The 22,129-nt window shown below is 42.4% G+C and overlaps 2 pseudogenes; both read left to right on the forward strand.

Moving 5' to 3' along the window:
• Nucleotides 1–1,271: 1,271 nt before the first annotated feature.
• LOC148149471 (putative G protein-coupled receptor 139) lies at nucleotides 1,272–4,799 on the forward strand (annotated as a pseudogene).
• Nucleotides 4,800–6,488: 1,689 nt separating this feature from the next.
• Nucleotides 6,489–15,460, forward strand: LOC148149472 (uncharacterized; annotated as a pseudogene).
• Nucleotides 15,461–22,129: the final 6,669 nt, after the last annotated feature.

A 22,129-nucleotide genomic window follows, 5' to 3' on the forward strand; every position in this document is an offset into this window, starting at 1 on the left:
AATCCAAACAGGCAGCCACACTCACAAAACATAAACCAAAACACAGACTCTGCAGCAAAGATGCTTTCAAACTGACTAATGAGAACACCTTAATAGACAATGATCTGAAAAGCAAAAGATAGAAAATTTGGTGAAATCACAGGGTTCACCAGCTTTCCTGTTGATAACATCGAATTGGTGACAGCCACCGGCTGATGTAATATTTTCTAAGCAAGCTTCAATTTGGCTGGAAATCAAATTGCTTTCAAACATTTGGAAAGTGGTCATGGTTCAGCTTTTCAGTGTTTAAAAGGTAGTTAAAATATAATGATGTGAAAACTTGATCTGGTATTCAATCATTTCAGCTAAGAGAGGGAGAAAGAGACATGCAGCTTTCACTATAAGCTTTGGGGCGGGGGCTTCTTTCTTGTGCCTCCCTCAGTTTTTGAAGCAGAAACCAAGATTGGAACAGTTTACTAGGTAGTCATCAGGTTAGGGGAGAAAGTGAGGTCTGCAGATGCTGGAGATCAAAGTTGAAACTTTATTGCTGGAACAGCACAGCAGGTCAGGCAGCATCCAGGGAACAGGAGATTCGACATTTCGGGCACAGGCCCTTCTTCAGGGGCAGCATCCAGGGAACAGGAGATTCGACGTTTCGGGCACGGGCCTAACAGTCATCAGGTTAGGACCTCACAAACTCTTCCAAATCTAGGTTCTCTAATAAGAAAGAGCAACAAACCCAATCTCTTATCTCTCTAAAACCTTTTCTTGGCTGTTTTTCCAAGGTCACATGACTTGCTGCCATTGAATCATTTAACCCAATTTTCCAAGCAACCCCTTTATCAACAACTTCTGAAAAGCATTCTGTGCATCAAATACATTGAGTAACTGAAGTAAATGCTGTCTAAAATGACTGAGTTTATTATTACGTGGAACAGAAGCAGCTGTAGAAAATGTGCAAATGACAGATGAAATTACCTATGTTAAATTAATCAGTAATATTCCTCTAACTGGTTTATATTCAACTACTTTCTTCAACAGTATATCATGCTTTGAGGCAGTGCATGTTCCAATTAATTATAGTTTATTTTAGGAATTTTATGGGGAGATTTTTGCATTATTGTCTCTACTTGTTTGTTCAATGACCTGTGATTGATATGAACAATGAGGGATTTCTCATCTCTCTCTGTACCTTGCCCTCTATAAGTACGAGGCTCCTCTGAATGCTTCATGTCATCAGGTAAAGCTATTATCTGGGGCATCGGCAGGAAAACCTTTAAATTCACAGAAAAATGCGTGAACCAACAATACTCCATCAGTTGGAAGATGTTTACTACCCCTTTCTTGCAGTTGTTGGAGTTCTTGGTAAGACATTTAACAATTTCAAAGACTTGTATTTTAACCATGTTACCTCTGACTTTTGTTTTCTTTAAAAGTTCTGTTTAAAACATCATTTTGGTGATTACAGATCTTAATTATAGTCAATGGCAAAAGTTTTCTTAAAAAGCATTCTGAATGATTCAATTATTTAAGTAACAAACAACAAAATGTAATTGTTCACATATTTGCTAATCCCATAATAAATGTTTAGTTTCAATATCAATTGTTGGTGTGAATCTGTTACCAAAAAGCATGCAGTGTCATAGCTAAGACTCGAAATAAACTGGCAACCAACCTGGCTAATAGTTCTGATCTAACTCCATCATCTCAGAGAGTCTGGTATCTGGAAGTTGAAGCAGACCAGGTAAGGACAGATTACTTACACCAAGTAGGTTAAGGCAGGATAAGGTATTAGAGCAAAGAGGGCTAAGAGGAGACCAGGGTGAGATGGAGAGATTATGATGGGCATGGACAGGGTGAACAGAAAGTAACTGTTTTCTTTTAGTTAAAGGGTCAGTAACAAGGGGGAATCATTTTGAAGTGAAAGGCAAGAGGTTTAGAGGAGATTTGAGGAAAAACGTTTTTCACCCAGAGGGTGGTGGAAATCTGGAACCCACTGCCTCGGTGGATACTTGAGGTGGAAACCTCACAACCTTTAAAAAGTATTTGAATGAGCACTTAAACTGTCATAGCATTTAAGGCTGTGGGTCAAGTGCTGGAAAGGGGGATCGGTGTAAATGTTGATTGTTGTTAGCTGGTGCAGGCTCAATGGGCCAAAGGGCCTCTTCTCCATTGGATGATTCTATGAGCTATAAATATGAATGATAGAACTGGGCAGTGTAGGGTTAAAACTCAGAAATATTGTATGGCTGAGGGAACTAGTCTAATTGCCAATCATATGGCAACCTTTGACATGAGAAATGGATAAAGAGAGTGAATGCAGAATGAGTGTGTGTTGTCATCTCAAGTTTTGTGCTGGTTTCTCATATTTCATGTTTATATTGTAACAGAACTGTCACCATCAACAAAATTAAGAAAAGTCCATATTCATGGTATGGAAGCATTACAATAGCTGAAAAAATGAACCTCCATCATATGGTTATAATACCTGGAATTTTAAATTCATATTCTTGAATTAAAATGGTTTCAAAAGAAAAGAAACATTGACTGAAGGTGGCTGCAGTGATCATATGATCATATGTGAACCCATCAATAAAGAAGACCCAGTCTGAAGTGAAATTGACATATTTTCTAATGGACTGAAATAGTCACTCAGACCTCTATCTACTGTTCTTTTTACACCTTTCAGGAAGTTTCACAAAATGTGATGAAAGTTGCCAGCATTTTTTTCCAGTTTGGAGCCAGACATTGCAATAGACAATTGAACTCCATTTCAGGCAGAGCAGCAGAAAACTGATCAATTCCAACAGCAGAACTAGAAGGTGTGCTTTCTCTCTCTCCCTCTCTCTCTGTTTGCATTTCTCTCTTGACCTGTTAGAAGGCAACACTCAGTGAAAAACAGAGAACTCAAAGATATCTGCAGACAATATAAATCAATTTAACAACTGTGGGTTCAGATTATCCTACCTCTTTGATAACTCTATGTATGTATGTATGAATGAATGAATGAACAACTAAGCTTTATTGTCACAAGAGTCCAGTGAAAAGTTTATAAATCATCACTTACAGCACCATCTTAGATACAAAGGTACCTGGGAACAGGTTGTTCAGTGACAAGATTGGTCACAGTGTAATAATGTCACCAACACATGGCACAATCTCAGGTGCACAGTATCTAGGTATAACCCCTAGTTACAGAATAGAGAAATGAAGAAAACATTATAGCTATACACAGTATAGATCAGAAAAACAAGAAACAAGTTAAAAAGCCAAACATCACAGTCCCTCTCCAAGAGCTTTCCACAGCTGACCAGTGCAGGGGGTCTCCATGTGGTCAGCTTGCTGGCTGTTGCCATGTTCCCCACTGGACCACTCTCTGCACTTTGTACCAGGTTGCTGCCCCCTCTTTGTACCAGGATATGTGTCCTCACCATTCTGAACAGTTTGATTAAAACTATCTATCATGACATCCAGGTACGTGATGATGATATAACTGACCCCATGATTCTGACACCATTATAAGACCAGTCTGGAATGAGCATGTGAAGAGGGATGTATTGGAAGCTGTGCAAGAGAACTCTTTTCAATAATCGCGCATGTACAGGTGTAAATAAAGGAGTGTTAGGGAACATAAGGAGTTGCAGTGCCTTGCATATAAATAGGGAGCAAGCAACCTCAAGGACAGTCATAGATCAAGATACTTAGACCAGCATCTCAATGCTAAGGTAGCAATAACGACTCAAAGCAGAACCAAGGCAGGTAAATAAACTCAAAATAATTCACTTGAATGATACAGGAGGTTCTTGTTACTAAAAGATATACTCCTATTCTGCTTGTGAACTGATGTAATGCACATGCTATCTGAGATTCCAATCCATAATTTCTTTCATATCCCCGTTTGCTTTTCAGTTAACTCAGTGGCTATTTTGATCCTGTCACGAGGGAAATGTGGACTCTCCGAGTGTATCACCCATTACCTGGTAGCTATGGCAGTTTCTGATCTACTGGTCATTTGTACTGATGTGATACTGTTTACAGTTATACCATTTCATTTTCCAGGTTCCTACCTGGAGACCACTCCTGCACGCTCTGTCTTACATGTCCTGCTTTATTTAGCCACAGATACATCTGTCTGGTTAACTGTCTCCTTCACCTTTGACAGACTTATTGTAATATGTTGTCAGAAGATGAGAACAAGATATTGCACAGAGAGAACTGCAGATGTGGTTATAAAAACAGTAAGTGTACTGTTTTGTTTGAAAAATATCCCTTGGTACTTTGTATATGAACCTGAATATGTCATCGACAATATACCCTGGGGAGCTGTCCCATCACAGAGATTTTACACTGAAACTTTGTGGGTTGCATTTCATAGTGTCAGCATTATTTTAACTCCTTTCCTCCCATTCATTCTGATTTTACTGCTCAATGCTCTGACTGTCAGACACATTTTAGTGACCAGCAGAATCCGCAGGAACCTCCTCGATCTCAGCAAGAGAGAGAATCACACTGACCCAGAGATGGAGAGCCGTAGGAAATCCATCATTTTACTCTTCACCATCTCAGGCAGTTTTATACTGTTATGGATGACCAATGTTGTGTATTTCCTTTATGGACACATTTCAAACACTTATGATTATACAGGTCCCCATGATCCTGCGTATATCACTGAACAATCTGGCTACATGCTGCAACTTTTGAGTACCTGCACCAACACCTGTATCTATGCAGTGACCCAGACTAAATTCAGAGAGCAGCTGAAGAATGCAGTCAAATACCCATTCACTACAGTTGGTAAGTTACTGAAATGATTGAAGTAAGTCAAATAAAATCCGAGCCATTTTTCTATCTCTCACTTTGGTTGCAGTGTTTCTCCAAATATTTACACATGTTTCTGCAGCACTTTCTGCGTTCAATTTCCAATTTCATTTCAATTGGAGATCGTCCCTCCAGGATGATTGCCCTCAGCTTCGTACTTTCCTTCCCAATGTTGACAAAACTGACCACTCATGGTGGACCGGTGCTCAATCCTACTCTTTTCAAGTCATCCATTAGATATGATCATGCTCAGACTGCTCTCCACTGGAAAAAGCAGCAGCTTGAGATATTCGATTGGAGCTGACAAGGTGCTTTTGAGAGTCTTCATTCATTGCAAATTGGAGGCAGGCCACATGGACACAGTTACCATCAGTCATCTGCACAATGAGACATGGGAATGATAGATTCTTTCAGCACAAGCTTCCAAATGGCACAATATGCACCTTCATTAACTAAAGACATGACCCTTTCCCGCCCAGACTATCATCCCTGGATGGTCATAGACTTTCCTTAAAGAAACAAAGCAGCATACCCACCCTGTATACAACCCAGGAGAAAAGGCTTAAACTTGGTGTTCTGGTGGTGCCAGACTGTGTGGTCATGGATTCACCCTGTGCCTTGTGAATTTGAAGTTCAGTCCATCACCCATTCACTTGAGTACTGCAACACAAATACTGTGCAGTCTGAGCAGTGATCCTGTGTCCATACAGACAGCAATCCTGTGGGGTGCAGTTCTCTTACAAGCTAAGCAGCAGAGAATGCTCCAGCATGATCTAAGTAAGTATCATCATAGAATCTGTGGAAGCAGGCCATTCAGCCCATTGGGTCCATACTAACGCCCTGATGAGCATCCCACCCAGACCAGACCCTTCTCCTTTCCTATCCCTGTAACCATGTATTTCCTATGGCCAATCCACCGAGCCTGCACATCCCTTGGCACTATAGGCAGTTAACCATTGCCAATCCACCGAACCTGTACATCTTTGCACGAGGGGAGGAAACCGGAGTGTCTGGAGGAAACTCACGCAGACAAGGGGAGAATGTACAAACTCCACACACACAGTTGTCCGAGGCAGGAATCGAACTGGTTTCCTAGTGCTGTGAGGCAGCAGTGCTAACCACTGAGCAACCATGCCACCCCACACTACTTGCCTTTCCACAATCAGTTGCTCCCAGACATCCTGCTGGATCTGTGAATATCCCAATAGAATTTTCCATGGCAGTGCTCCGGATTGTGACAACTCCTTTCAGCTGTAGGAGAGAGTGTGACTCTTCCTCCACTGTTTCTGGCCCCATTAACAATGAACAACTTGACATAGGGAGGGATGTTCTCTCCAGTTGCACACTCTCTGGATGGTCTGCAATTTACCATATGGACCAAACCTGACCTTGGTTTCTCCACCCTGTTGGGCAACAGGCTGTTTCCAAGAAACTGGCAACTGCCATTGAGGTGAGGAGACTCAACACCCCAGCATCAAAAAAAAGCAGGAGATGAAATGGAGGGTGATTTCCTGTTCCACAAACCACGTGAAGACACTCTCACATCTATGGCTCTGTCTGTTGCCTGTGCATGAGTCCACACACACCTTCATTTCCCCAGCCTTTTTGTGACAGAGTTCTGGACACAGAGCAACCAGTTCACCAATGGTGCAGATTCCCCTGTCTAATGGCAGTGTCATTGAGATTCAACTATGGTTCCACCAGGTCAATATCCCAAACAGTTTGACTTCCAAGACTCCCCTGGTGAGTATTCAACACTCCCCTCAGATGACCCTGATTCCAATCACAACAAGTCACAGACTCACAAGCACTATGTGGTAACTTCTGTCAGGGTCAGCTGGTGCAATCTTCCCAAGATCCAGCCACCCAGCCCAAAGTATTCATGATGATAGATTTAGATGACCATGCCTATAGCTGGCAATCTCCACTGCCGTACCAATAAGATATCTGAATATCTGAACAGGATATCTAAACAGTTCAGGCTTCAATGAAATGGTGCTTTTGCTTTGTGTGTGTGTGAGAGAGAGAAAGAGACATTGAGAGAGAGAGAGACTGAGCGAGATAGAGAGCGCAAGAGAGAGAGACAGAGAGCAGCTGGAAAAAGGCTCAAGTGTAAGTTATGCCGTTTGTATCTGAGATCCCTCTGAGACCGAAGTAAGCTTTTTTGGGTACAGCCCTTCTCCAACCCCAACTCCTTGCTAATTTCTAATTTCACCAAATTATGATGGAAGACGAGGGAGCCAATGGTGCCTAACCTAATGAATGGTCTTGATCATTTCCCATCTTTATTGTTTCTTGAGAGAGAGCTACCAGTTGTGCATCGTTGGTAGCTCCCATGGAGTGACAGTGCATGAAGCTTGTGATGGAGATGCCTGCAGTCCTATCCCCTGGGTGACAGTCCATCAGCTGTAAACATGCAATGCCTCATGTCCCTATGAGGGTGACATTGTCATGAATGGACAGTGGCATATACCCTGGCAGAGGGCAGCAGATCATTCACCCTCTAGTGGTACTGGAGCCAGACTCTCTTGTGCCAGCCATGGAGACTCATCTACATCCTGGGCTTCCAACAGTCAGGATGGCGACAGGTTCCAATCCCCAGGAAGTGGACATCCCTTCCATCCCAGATGGAGGAAGAGCTCCTGTCAAGTGTTACTGAGCTGAAGGCCCACTTTCTCTCTGCTCTGAGATATCTCCGAGGAGACTCAGAGAGACCCAGCACAAGCCGAGTGAGGGTCTTGGTTTACAGAAGGCCTACCTGGGTGCCCCTTTAATATCGTGCCAAAGAATTCAACCACGCCTATAGCTGGAAGTCCCTGTGGTGGGTGAAAACTTTCACCCTGCCTTTTCCATCAGAGCTGGTGTCCTACTCCCACATTAATGTGCGAGAAGCTGAGAAGTGCTGTAACATAGTGTGTGAGTATACAGCTCACTCCAGAACAAACTTACATTGACCCTGTCAAACATACTCTGCAAAATTTATGATTCAACACCATCGCTCCAACACAGCAAGCCACCTTCCTGTTTCTTATATTGTCTCTCTCCTCTTAAACTGAAAATGTGTTGCTGGAAAGGCGCAGCAGGTCAGGCAGCATCCAAGGAGCAGGAGAATCGACGTTTCGGGCATGAGCCCTTCTTCAGGCTCATGCCCGAAACGTCGATTCTCCTGCTCCTTGGATGCTGCCTGACCTGCTGCGCCTTTCCAGCAACACATTTTCAGCTCTGAAATCCAGCATCTACAGTCCTCACTTTCTCTTCTCTTAAAGCAACATACATTTTCAATGTAAGAGATTCTCATCGGCCTGAGCTGTATTTGGCTCATTTTCTCCTGTTAAAGTTTAATTCCTAAAACTAAAGGGTATTCTAGAAACATGAACCTCAAACAGGGGTTTCAAGAAATTTATATTCTTAAGAATAAGGCGTGTCAATTTTCAATTGTTCATGAACAATATTTTTAACTTTTGTGTTTGAAATACTTTTGGCAACTAAACTAAACTGCTGCACTGCTGCCTCACAGCACCAGGGACCTGGGCTCGATTCCACACTCGGATGGCACTCTGTGTGGAGTTTGCACATTCTCCCCATGTCTGTGTGTGTTTCCTCTGTGTGCTCCAGTTTCCTCCCAGAATCCAAAGATGTGCAGGTTAGGTGAATTGGCCCATAGTGTTCAGGGATGTGTTCACTAGGGCTAAGTGTAGAGTAATAGGCAATGGGTTTGGGTGGAATAGTCTTCAGTGTGTCGGTGTGGACTTGTTGGACAAAGGACCTGTTTCCACACTGTAGGGAATACATAGACTCTGCAGGGATCTATAGATGAACCTTGCCTCAAAATTACTGACTTCCAATGTTGCGTTGAAAAGAAATGGCCAAAAGAAATTTCAATTTTAAGGTTTAAACTATTTATGTGACTTGGATGAATAATATTCCTTGAAGAGGGTCAGATTAAACAATATTATCAATGGAATATCATCCTTTGAGGCAGACATGTTCCAATTAATTGTAGTTTATTTTATGAGTTTCACAGAATTGTCTCCACTTGTGTGCTCAATGACCTGTGATTGATATGCACAATGAGGTATCGGTCATCTCTCTGTACTTTTCCCTCTATGAGTACGAGGCTCCTCTGAATGCTTCATGTCATCAGGCACAGCTATTACCTGGGGCACCAGTAGGGAAACCTCCCAGTTCACAGAAAAATGGGTGAACCAACAATACTCCGTCAGTTGGAAGGTGATTCCTATCCTCTTCTTGCAGTTGCTGGAGTTCTTAGTCAGATATTTAACACTTCTGTGGAAGCAAATGACCCGTAATTTGAACCATCGTCTTTGATTGCTTTGTTTTGGAAGTTCTGTTTCAAATCTTATTTTGCTGATTACAGATTTCAGTCGGAACAAAATGACGTGTTTGGAATAATTGATTGTTTTATCAATAAAGAGCAAAAAAGAACTATCGACACAGGACAAATATTTAGACTGGAAATTTCAATAGTAAATGTTTGGAAAGGTGCAGAAGCCACAGGGTAGTAGTCATGGGCAATTTCAACTTCACAAATATTGATTGGAAGCTCTTTAGATCAAGTAGATTGGACGGGCCGGTGTTTGTGCAGTGTGTCCAGGAAGTTTTTCTAACTCAGTATGTAGATTGTCCGACCAGAGGGGAGGCCATATTGGATTTGGTACTTGGTAACGAACCAGGACAAGTGATGGGCTTGTTAGTGGGTGAGCTTTTTGGTGATGGTGACCACAATTCTGTGACTTTCACCTTGGTTATGGAGAGAGATAGGTGTGTGCACCAGGGTAGGTTTTACAATTGGGGGAAGGGTAAATATGATGCTGCAAGACAGGATTTGAGGAGCATAAGTTGGGAGCATAGGCTATCAGGGAAGGATGTCGTGGAAATGTGGAACTTTTTCAAGGAACAGATACGACGTGTCCTTGATATGTATGTACCTTTCAGGCAGGAAAGAGATAGTCGTGTGAGGGAACCTTGGTTGATGAGGGAGGTTGAATGTCTAGTAAAGAGGAAGAAGGAGGCTTACATAAGATTGAGGAAACAAGGTTCAGACAGAGCGTTGGAGGGATACAGGATAGCCAGGAGGGAGCTGAAGAAAGGGATTAGGAGAGCTAAGAGAGGGCATGAAAAATCTTTGGCAGGTAGGATCATGGATAACCCAAGGCCTTTTATGCGTATGTGAGAAACATGAGAATGACGAGAACGAGGGTAGGTCCGATCAAGGACAGTAGTGGGAGATTGTGTATTGAGTCGGAAGAGATAGGAGAGGTCTTGAATGAGTACTTTTCTTCAGTATTTACAAATGAGAGGGACCGTATAGTTGAAGAGGACAGTATGAAACGGACTGGTAAGCTAGAGGAGATACTTGTTAGGAAGGAAGATGTGTTGGGCATTTTGAAAAACTTGAGGATAGACAAGTCCCCCGGGCCTGACAGGATATATCCAAGGATTATGTGGGATGCAAGAGATGAAATTGCAGAGCCGTTGGCAATGATCTTTTCGTCTTCACTGTCAACGGGGGTGGTACTAGGGGACTGGAGAGTGGCGAATGTTGTGCCCCTATTCAAAAAAGGGAATAGGAATAACCCCGGGACTAAGGCCAGTTAGTCTTACTTCGATGGTAGGCAAAGTAATGGAAAGGGTACAGAGGGATATGATTTATGAGTATCTGGAAAGACACTGCTTGATTAGGGACAGCCAGCACGGACATGTGAGGGGTAGGTCTTGCCTTACAAGTCTTATTGAATTCTTTGAGGAGGTGACCAAACATGTGGATGAGGGTAGAGCAGTGGATATAGTGTACATGGATTTTAGTAAGGCATTTGATAAGGTTCCCCATGGTAGGCTTATGCGGAAAGTCAGGAGGCATGGGATAGTGGGAACTTTGGCCAGTTGGATAGAGAACTGGCTAACCGGTCGAAGTCAGAGAGTAGTGGTAGATAGTAAATATTCAGCCTGGAGCCCAGTTACAAGTGGAGTTCCGCAGGGATCAGTTCTGGGTCCTCTGCTGTTTGTAATTTTTATTAATGACTTGGAAGAGGGAGTCGAAGGGTGAGTCAGTAAATTTGCAGATGATACGAAGATTGGTGGAGTTGTGGATAATGAGGAGGGCTTTTGTCGGCTGCAAAGGGACTTAGATATGATGCAGAGCTGGGCTGAGGAGTGGCAGATGGAGTTCAACCCTGTCAAGTGTGAGGTTGTCCATTTTGGAAGGACAAATAAGAATGCGGAATACAGGGTTAACGGTAGGTTTCTTAGTAAGGTGGAGGAGCAGAGGGATCTTGGGGTCTATGTTCATAGCTCTTTGAAAGTTGCCACTCAGGTGGATCGAGCTTGTAAGAAGGGCTATGGTGTATTAGCGTTCATTAGCAGAGGGATTGAATTCAAGAGTCGTGAAGTGATGTTGCAGCTGTACAGGACCTTGGTTAGGCCACATTTGGAGTACTGTGTGCAGTTCTGGTCGCCTCACTTTAGGAAAGATGTGGAAGCTTTGGAGTGGGTGCAGAGGAGATTTACCAGGATGTTACCTGGAATGGAGAATAGGTCATACGAGGATAGGTTGAGAGTGCTAGGCCTTTTCTCATTGGAACGGCGAAGGATGAGGGGTGACTTGATAGAGGTTTATAAGATGATCAGGGGAATAGATAGAGTAGACGGTCAGAGACTTTTTCCCCGGTACAACAGAGTGTTACAAGGGGACATAAATTTAAGGTGAAGGGTGGAAGGTATAAGGGGGATGTCAGGGGTAGGTTCTTTACCCAGAGAGTGGTGGGGGCATGGAATGCACTGCCTGTGGGAGTGGCAGAGTCTGAATCATTGGTGACCTTTAAGCGGCAATTGGATAGGTACATGGATAGATGCTTAAGCTAGGACAAATGTTCGGCACAACATCGTGGGCCGAAGGGCCTGTTCTGTGCTATATTGTTCTATGTTCTATGGTGCAAAATGTATGCAAAGAGTGGTCTCATTTCCTAAATTTCAATTGCCCTTGAGTTTATCAGGAACACGCATTGAGCAGGCAGACTGGCCGAACCTTATCAATACCTGACTCACCTGGATTGTGCTTCTTCAGCTCTGAACTCCTCTCCAAATGTGAAACCAATTCAACACCTCCCCAACACTGATCCCCGCCAATTCTGCCAGTTTCTCCATACAGTCTCAATTCAGGTTTGACAGTAGGATTTGAATGAATTCTGAAATTCACCTTTTTCAGTAAATACTGTGGCCTCACCTGTTCTTCCCTTGAATCTTTCTCTGCTACTCATTAAGATTCATTCTATTCTTCTTTGCAAGTTGTTGTCATTTGGCTGGTTTTTAAACAAACCGCATTACCTGTCATGCCTCACTAAAGCATTGAAAATAAAGCCTCACTATCCAAAGATGTGAAGATGAGGTGGATTTGCCAAGTTAAATTGCTCCGTCACGATCTGGGATGTGCAGACTAGGTGGGTTAGCCATGGGAAATGCCAGGTGACAGGGATGAGGGAGTGGGGTTGGGGTTGGAGGGGACACTCTGTGGATAGTCAGTGCAGACTCAATGAACCTCGATCTGTACTGAACTGATTCTGTGATTCTATTCCCAGAGTCATCACAAAAGGTGAAGATTTCCTTCACAGCTGCAAAATTCTCCTATTTACCCACCTTTAGACACAGACTGACAGAAAGCACTGAGCAGATTTCTGCACTTAACAGGAATGAATACTCACTCCAAATATTAGACTTGAGCTGCAGGTGAACAGTTATAACCTGCTACAACTGTAATATGGGAGTCTCATATCTTTAACTGCATCTGTGAGAAGGTTAGATTATGGAATAAAGATGCTTCCATTGGTTTTCACAAGGTAAAGTGTAGCTGGTTTACTGATGAAAGATCTCTGACTTATTGACTATAAATCACAGTTTATGACAACTTCTGAATGAAAGAAAAAGTGGCTTTCTTCAGTCTTAAAGTGGCTTACTGCAGGGAACAGAGAAAGAAGGAGAGTCCCTAACTGGTGCTTGTCCAAAAGGTTCTCTTTGTCTTCTTCACAGTCCTAAGGTGTTGCAGTCACATCATTGCTGGCAGGCACAAATGCTTGCCGTGGTAATTGGTCACGGGTCCATAAAACAATCTGAGGTTTGTTGCCAATCCAAACTCTATTAATATGCAATCCTTCAGCTTCAGTTCATCTGCAACTATTGGCTTAACCCACAGCTGTGCAAACAATGCTCAAAATGTGGATGAAGTTACTTGCTTTCAATCTTTACAATTGCTAGTTTCGCAACTGACATTTTCTCATTTCAGTCAACAATTAAAAAAGACACAAAAATAAAAAGTCAGTCTCGACATCTCACAGCACTGTGCCATCGTTGATGTTGTGAAGCATTCATTGACATTATCACATTGTTCTGTGTGTAAGCCTTCTGTGTGCAAACTGGCTGCTGCATTTCTGAAATGACGATTGTGACTGCACTGCAACACAGCAGGAAACATAGCGCTGTCATTCAGTCATCTTGGAACCGGATCTTGGCAGACCTTGGGCAGGAAGGCAGGAGGCCAGAAATCCTGAATCAGTCTTTAAAAAGCACTGTATACCAGAAATGAGACGGGAAGCAGTTATTTTAGAGAATGCGCATGATCTGTTTATCAGTAAATACCACTTACAAAAATTGGAAAAACAAATGTGGATTCTTTGCAAAACTGAAAGTACTGAGGGGTTCACACAGCTAAAGTATTCAAGGCTAGAAGGTGCTGGGTTAGGAAAGGTACAACTTGTACTTGATCGGTCATAAGTTGCTTTGGAATGCCCTGAGAGCAGGAATGTTGCAAAAATGAATGTAGTACTTTCTTTCAAAATGACCACACATTTCTTCATAAGCTATTGCTGTCTAATATTCACCTAACACCTCAGCTACAATTGCACTCACTGTCATTTCCTATCACTCTAATCACTTCTTAAAACTCTGGGATCCCTATTTGGAACAAGATTTAAAATAGGTTGTGATGTATAAGCAAGTTGAATGATTTACATGGATTACTAATGTGGTACAAATGGGAGTCCCAGATCTTTGCCTGCATCTATTAAATGTTTGGATTATGGGATAGAAAGCCACATGTGTAAGGTTGAGACTGCATTACATCTGTACCTAGTACCTTGATACCTGAGATGGCGCTGTTAACTGGTGACTTGTCAACTTTTTACTGTACTCATGTGAGTATATGTGACAATAAAGCTAATTCTAATTCTAATTCTGGATGAGAGAAGTAAGTTTCAAATGGGCAATAAAAGCAGTAAATGGATGACTGAAATTATGGTACATCAGGTTTCATGGGAAAATGCATGAATAATGCATAAAAAGGGAAATTTGGTGTCAGAATGCCCAAAAAAGTAGCAAAAGCTAAAAACATTGAAAAGTCTATTGTGATATAATCCTTTGTCTAACAAACGGTGGACCGCTGGTGCTGGAAGTGAGGTGATACCTGCACAGAGTTGGAGACAACACTGGAATGATTCTGTTCAGGGCTGGGCTGTTTATGTCAGGAACTACAGATTGTCCTTGTAGACGGAGAAGCACAAATTCATGAAAATTACAAACACAGCGTTTGTAGCCTAGTTTTGTAATAAACTGAATATGATTGAAAAAAAAAGTTAACTAATTAAAATGTTTGAGATTGTGAAAAAATCTGATTGGGCAAATAAAATTTATTTGCTATGCACATGCCACCTGAGATACCTATGTATAATTCCTTTATTTATTTCCTTTGTATTCCAGTTCACTCAGTGGCTATTCTGATCCTGTCATGAGGGAAGTTTGGACTGTCCAAATGTATCATACACTATCTGGTAGTCATGGTAGTGGCAGATCTGCTAGTCATTTTCTTTGATGTCATACAGTCTGTAGTTATTCCTTTTCACTTCCCAAATACTTACCTGGAGACCACTCCTGCACGCACTCTCTTACTTGTCCTGCTTTCTGCAAGCACAGATTTTTCTGTGTGGTTCACTGTCACCTTCACCATTGAATGATTTATTTTAATTTATTGCCAGAAGATGAAAGCAAAATATTGCACAGAGCAAACTGCAGCTGTGGTTATTACAACAGTGTGCTGTTCTGCTTGAAATATATTCCTTGGTACTTTGTATACCACCCTATGTATATAGTTGATAATGTACCTTGGGGCTACACCATATCACTTAACTTTTACACTGAAGATATATGCGTAGCATTTCACAATCTCAGTAATATTTTACCACCTTTCCTCCCATTCATTCTGATTTTACTGCTCAATGCTCTGACTGTCAGGCACATTTTAGTGACCAGCAGAATCCACAGGAAGCTACTGGATCACAGCAAGAGTGAGAATCACACTGACCCAGAGATGGAGAGCTGCAGGAAATCCATCATTTTACTCTTCACCATCTCAGGCAGTTTTATACTGTTATGGATGACAAATGTCGGCTTTTTCTGTTTTGAATGAATTTCAAACATTTCAGGTTACACAGCTCCCCATGATCCTGCGTATATCACTGAACAATCAGGCTACATGCTGCAGCTTTTGAGTACCTGCACAAACACCTGTATTTATGCAGTGACCCAGACTAAATTCAGAGAGCAGCTGAAGAATGCAGTCAAATACCCATTCACTGTAATTGGTAAATTATTGAAATGATTAAACTGTTTTAAGTAAGTCCAGAGCTGTCTCTTTCATCACTGTCTCCAGTCACATGACTTCTTCCCTATTTCACCTCAGTGCAATTCATCAGCAAAAATAAAATGGTGGACTGAGAGTAGCATGGATCCTGAGATTGTAAGCTTACTACTAGATTTCTTAAAGTTATTTTATTTCAGTAGTATAAGATTCTTACTTTGATTCATTTTGGTTCTTTCAAAGTCAAAAATGCAAGAAGAAAACAAGTGCATTATTTTTCAAACAGAGTTGTACTTTTGGAGATTTCGGAGAGGACTACACGTGGACAGTTCAAGCTTTTTTTTCCTCGATAATTCACTAAAATATTATACACGGGAAAGGAGAGCTTTAATTTAACAGTTGAAAAGAGATTTCTTTTAACTCACTGAAGAGAGTTGTTATTTTGAACAGAGTTCTGTTTACAGAGTTTGTGCAGTGGTCTACACGTGGATGGCTCTGGAGTGAGTTTTGTTTTTAATCAGAGGATTGAAAGCTGTCTGCTGGATGACTTGAAAAGGATTCGTTTTTAATTCATTTGATCAGCTAAGCTAAATAAAAGCAGAAGATTTATATGTTTGATTTATTGTATTATTTGCATGCTTAATAGGTCAGGAAAGTAAGTTTATCTTATATATAAGGTGCTACTGAAAGCAACTTCATTTTCGGCTTGATGTCATTGAGGGCATACACGAGACAGAGAGTCAGATGTCTGGTAGAATTGGGACATTTGTTGCACACCAGGATCAGTCAGGTAGATGGGTGACTCTCAGGAAAGGTAAGAAGCGAGTTCAAAAGTCTCCTGGAGCTTTTCTTCTCTCAAGCAGACATTCCATTGTGGGTCCTGTTGAAAGGGATAGTCTCCCAGAAGAAAACAGAAGAGACAGTCAGAACTTGGGCATGAAGAGTGGATCTTATGTGATACAGGGTTTGACAAATTTTAAAAGAGCAATTGTTATAGGGGACTCTCCTATCAGGGGCACAGACAGAAGATTCCACAGCAGTGAGCATCAATCTAGGACAGTATGTTGCTTTCCTGGTGATGGGACTAAGGACATCTCAAAACATTTGGAACATATTGTTCAAAGGGAGAGTGAAATGCCAGAAGATATTGTACACATTGGTAGGAGTGACTTACAGAGGGAAAAGCTTTATAGAGTTCATATAAGAGGTTTGGTCGAAGATTAAAAAGAACAGAAGCTCAAAAGTAGCAATCTCTGGTGCTCAACTCAAATGAGGGAAGGAATAAAAGAATAAAGGAGATAAATGTGGAGTTTGCACATTCTCCTCGTGTCTGCATGGGTTTCCTTTGGATGCTCCGGTTTCCTCCCACAGTCCAAAGATCTGCAGGTCAGGTGAATTGGCCACGCTACATTGCCCATAGTGTTAGGTGCATTAGTCAGAGGGAAACGGGTCTGTGTGGGTTACTCTTCGGAGGGTCGGTGTGGACTGGTTGGGCCTGTAGGGAATCTAATCTTATCTAATCTTAACCAAAGAATGAAGAGGTGGCGTAATGTTCAAGGATTGACGTTCTTCGATCTTTGGTATCTCTTCTGGGGCAGAAAAGACTTGTTCAAAAAGGATGAGTTTCAGCTGAACTGGAAAGGGACTAATATCTGAGTGGGGAGATTTGCTAGTTCTATTCAGGGACAATGTAATCTATTGGTGGTGGCAGGGTGGGTTGGGGGGAAACGGGGTGAGGGTAAGGAATGGAGGGATCCTCATTCGCAGAGAAAATAGAAAGATAGGTGAGGATAGTTCTGAATCTGAAAAGAACAACTTAATTAGAAAAAGACACACAAGAGCACGTCAGAGGATGAATGAAGACGGAAGAATTAAATTGCATTTATTTCAGTGCAAGAGGTGTTACAGGTAAGGACAATGAAGTCAGGGCATAGTTGAAAATATGGGATTGAAATGTCACAGTTAAGTTAGAAACTTGGCTCAGGAATAGGCAGGACTGGCAGTTGAATGTTCCAGGTTTCAGATGCTGTAGGAAGAATAGAAAAAGAGACAAAATAGGTAGGGGGGAGGGTTGTTTTGGATGAAGAAAAACAGTACTGCTGTAAATAGGAAAGATATTACTTAAACATTGTCCAGGGAAAATATATGAATTGCAAGTAGAAATAAGAAAGGAATGCTCACCTTGCTGGGATTGTACTATACAGCCCAGAAATCACCTCTCAGAGGCCTGTATCCTGTCACCAAGTCATCCTTTATTTACTCATGTACAGTACACTGGCTGTGGCTACCCAGCTCGGAGTCAGCCCCCTGAACTGAGGAGATTCTCATCTCCTGGTTATATTCGTCAGCAAGGGCTTTCCTGATTGGCCCAGGTGAACAACCCCAAACAAAGACCTCATAGTCAATGAGGTCAACCTGGTTCTAATCACTACAACCCTTCAATCATCAGGGGGAACTGAGGAACAAATATGTGGAGGGGTCGCATGTATGCGTAAGAATAATGAGGTTGTGATAGTGAGTGATTTTACTTTTCCAAACATTGACTGGGACTACCATGGTGTTTCACTCCTGTTTGAGTGAAAGGTAAGGCTGGTAGGATTAGGGAACAATGAATAAATTAGATATTAAGGGTCTACTCAAAATTAAAAAAAAGATCATAAATTAGGTAAAGACAATTGGGTTTAAATGAATCTCCTGAACAATATGAAGCGTATAGGGGCATTGTTAAGAGGGAGATTAGGAAGGCAAAGAGGGGATATAAGGTAGATTTTGCAGATAGAGTTACAAACAATCCAAACATATTTTACAAGTACAGTCTGTTCTGATATAACACGAATGTTCTGTTCCCGTGTGATCCCATGTCATCAGAAAATCATGTAATAGCAGCATCATTTAAACTAATGGGGCCAGAATCACATTATAGCCAACACAGATAAGGAAAGTTTCTGTTCTACAAATGATGGTTCAAATTCTTCAATCACGCTATAGCCAATTCGTGTTTAAGAGAGTTGCATTATAACAGAACCAGCTCAGTCCTTTGAGATCATGTCAAGGTTGTATCGGACACTAATGAGGCCTCTTCTGGAGAACATGTCCAGTTCTGCTCTCCCTGCTAAAGGAAGGATGTTATGAAGCTGGAGCGGGTTCAGGGAGGTTTTACCAGGATGTTCCTGGGAATGCATGGTTTGAATTACAAGGAGAAATTGGATAGGTCCCAACTTTTTTTCACTGGAGTGTAAGGCGTTGAGGGGTGACCTTACAGAAACTTCTAAATCATGAAGGGTATAGATAAGGTGAATAACAAGTGGGGCTTTCAAGACGAGGTGGTCTTATTTTGAAAATGAGAGGAGAAAGATTTAAAAAGGACACAATGGACAACTTCTGTTGCCTACAGTCTCTTTGGGAATTTAGAACAGTGGGAATGGAGGTCAGAGTAGTTGAATGTTCCTCCTGCAGGATGTGGAGGTAAGAGTCACCACGAGATATACCTGCTGACTGTATCTGTAGGAAATGCACCCAACTCCAGCTCCTCGAGAACCACGTTAGGGAACTGGAGCTGGAGCTGGATGAACTTCAGATCATTCGGGAGGGGGTTTATTGAGAGGAGTTACAGGGATGTAGTCACTCCTCAGATGCAAGAAAGAGGCAGATGGGTTACAGTCATGGGATGGAAAGGGAACCGGCAGGAAGTGCAGGGATCCCCTGTAGCTATTCCCTCTCAGTAACAAGTACACCGTTTTGGATACTGTTGAGGAGGACAAATTATCAGGGGTAAGAAACGGGATACAGGTCTCTGGCACAGAGTCTGTCCCTGTTGCTCAGAAAGGACGGGGGAAAAGGGGCAGAGCATTAGTCATTGGAGACTCCATAAGTAAGGGGACAGATAGGAGGTTTTGTGGGAATGAGAGAGACTCACAGTTGATGTGTTACCTCCCAGGTGCCAGGGTTCATGGTGTCTCGGATCATGTTTTCGGGATCCTTGAGGCTGAGGAGGAGCAACTCCAAGTCGTGGTCCACATAGGTACTCAGGACATGATTCGGGAAAGTAATGGGGATTTAAGGCAGTAATTCAGGGAGCTAGGGTGGAAGCTTAGAGCTAGAACAAACAGAGTTGTTATCTCTGGGGTTTGTTGCCTGTGCTAGCGAAGCGAGGAATAGGGAGAGAAAGGAGTTGAACATGTGGCTTCCAGGGTGGTGCAGGAGGGAGGGAGGGTTTTGGATATCTGGATAATTGGGGCCTATTTTGGAATAGATGGGACCTCTACAAACAGAATGGTCTACACTTAAACCAGAGGGGCACCAACATCCTGGGGGCTGGGGAGGTTTTAAATGAATTCAGCAGGGGGATGGGAACCTAAATTGTAGTTCCAGTGTCCAGCAGGTTGGGAGTAGTGAGGTCAGAAATATGATTTCAAGGTCGCAAGAGTTCACTGGCAAGCAGGAAAGTGGTTTGAAGTATGTCTACTTCAACACCAGGAACATCCGAAATAAGGTAGGTGCACTTGCAGCATGGATAGGTACCTGGGATTTCAATGTTGTCGCCATTTCAGAGACATTGATGCAGCAGGGACAGGAATGGTTGTTGCAGGTTCTGGGATTCAGGTGTTTCAGTAAGAACTAGGGAAGATGGCAAAAGAGGGGGAGGTGTGGCATTATTAGTCAAGGAAAGCATTACATTAGCAGAAAGGATGTTTGAGGACTCATTTACTGAGGTAGTATGGGCAGAGGTTAGAAACAGGAAAGAAGAGGTCACCCTGTTGAGAGTTTTCTGTCAGCCTCTGAATAGTGCCAGAGATGTAGAGGAAAGGATAGCAAAGATAATTCTGGAAAGGAGTGAGAGTAACAGGGTAGTTGTCATGGGGGACTTTAACTTTCCAAACATTGACTATAAATACCATAATTTGATTACTTTGATCAGTTTTTGTCCAATATGTGCAGGAGGGTTTCCTGACACAGTATGTAGACAAGCCAACAAGGGGCGAGGCCACGTTGAATTTGGTACTGGATAATGAACCCAGCCAGGTGTTAGATTTGGAGGTAGGTGAGCACTTTGGTGATAGTGACCACAATTCGGTTATCTTTACTTGAGCGATGGAAAGGGGTAGGTATATAATGCAGGGTAAGAGTTATGCTTGGGGAAACGCAATTGTGATGCAATTAGGCAAGGTTTAAGATGTTTAGGATGGGGAAGGAAACTACAGGGAATGGGCACAATCGAAATGTGGAAATTATTCACTGCGTGCTCTTGATAAGTATGTACTTGTCAGGCAGGGAGGAAGTGGCCGAGTGAGGGAGCTGTGGTTAACTAAAGAATTGAATTATTTGTCAAGAGGAAGAAGGTGACTTATGTTAGGATGATTTGGAAGTGCTGGTGTTGGACTGGGTGTACAAAGTTAAAGATCACACAAACACCAGGTTATAGTCCAACAGGTTTATTTGGAACCGCTAGCTTTCGGAGCGCTGCTCATTCATCAGCTGGTAGTGGAGTGTAAGATGTTAGGATGAGACATGAAGGCTCAGTAAGGGCACTTGAGAGTTACAGGTTAGCCGAGAAAGACCTAAAGAGAGAGCAAAGAAGAGCCAGGAGGGGACATGAGAAGTTGTTGGCAGATAGGATCAAAGAAAACCCTAATGTTTTCAACAGGTATATCAGGAATAAAAGCAGGATTTAGAGAAAGTTACGGCCAATCAAGGATAGTAGTGGGAAGTTGTGCATGGAGTCCAAGGAGATAGGGGAAGTGCTAAATGAATATTTTTCATCAGTATTCACAATGGAGAAAGACAATGTTGACGAGGAGAATACTGAGATACAAGCTACAAGACTGCACGGGATTGATGTTCGTAAGCAGGAGGTGTTAGCAGTTCTGGAAAATGTGAAAATAGATAAATCCCCTCGGTTGGATGGGATTTATCCTGTTATTTCTGGGAAGCCAGGGAGGAAATTGCCGAGCTTTTGGCTTTGATCTTTGTGTCGTCATTGTCTACAGGAATAGTGCCAGAAGACTGGACGAGAGCAAATGTTGTCCCCTTGTTTAAGAATTGGATTAGAGACAACACTGGTAATTATAGACCAGCGAGCCTTTTTATAATCATCTAGAGATAAATAAGTTGATTAGAGATAGTCAACACAGTTTTGTGAAGTGGAGGTCGTGCCTTACAAATCTTATTAAGTTCTTTGAGGTGGTGACCAAACAGGTGGATGAGGGTAAAGCAGTTGATGTGGTGTATATGGATTTCAGTAAGGTGGTTGATAAGGTTCCCCATGGTGGGCTATTGCACAAAATACAAAGGCATGGGATTGAGGGTGATTTAATAATTTGGATTAGAAATTGGCCAACCGAAAGACGACAGAAGGTGGTGGTTGATGGGAAATGTTCATCCTGGAGTTCAGTTACCAGTGGTGTAAAGCAAGGTTCTGTTTTGGGACCAGTGCTGTTTGTCATTTTTATAAGTGCACACATGAGGGTGTAGAAGGATGGGTCAGTAAATTTGCCAATGACACTAAGGTCATTGGAGTTGTGGATAGTGCTGAAGGATGCCCAGGCCACCTAGGCCACAATCAGTGAAGACTGGGGACAATATTTCATCCTCACTAACACTCAACACTGGACCCTCCAGGGGTGTGTACTCAGCCCCCTATTGTCCTCACTGTATACCCATGACTGAGTCGCCAAATACCAGACCAATGTC

The sequence above is a fragment of the Chiloscyllium plagiosum genome, unplaced genomic scaffold (genome assembly GCF_037043375.1).
Source record: "Chiloscyllium plagiosum isolate Xiang-an unplaced genomic scaffold, Cpla_swu_hap1 HiC_scaffold_8, whole genome shotgun sequence".
Classification (NCBI taxonomy): Eukaryota; Metazoa; Chordata; class Chondrichthyes; order Orectolobiformes; family Hemiscylliidae; genus Chiloscyllium; species Chiloscyllium plagiosum.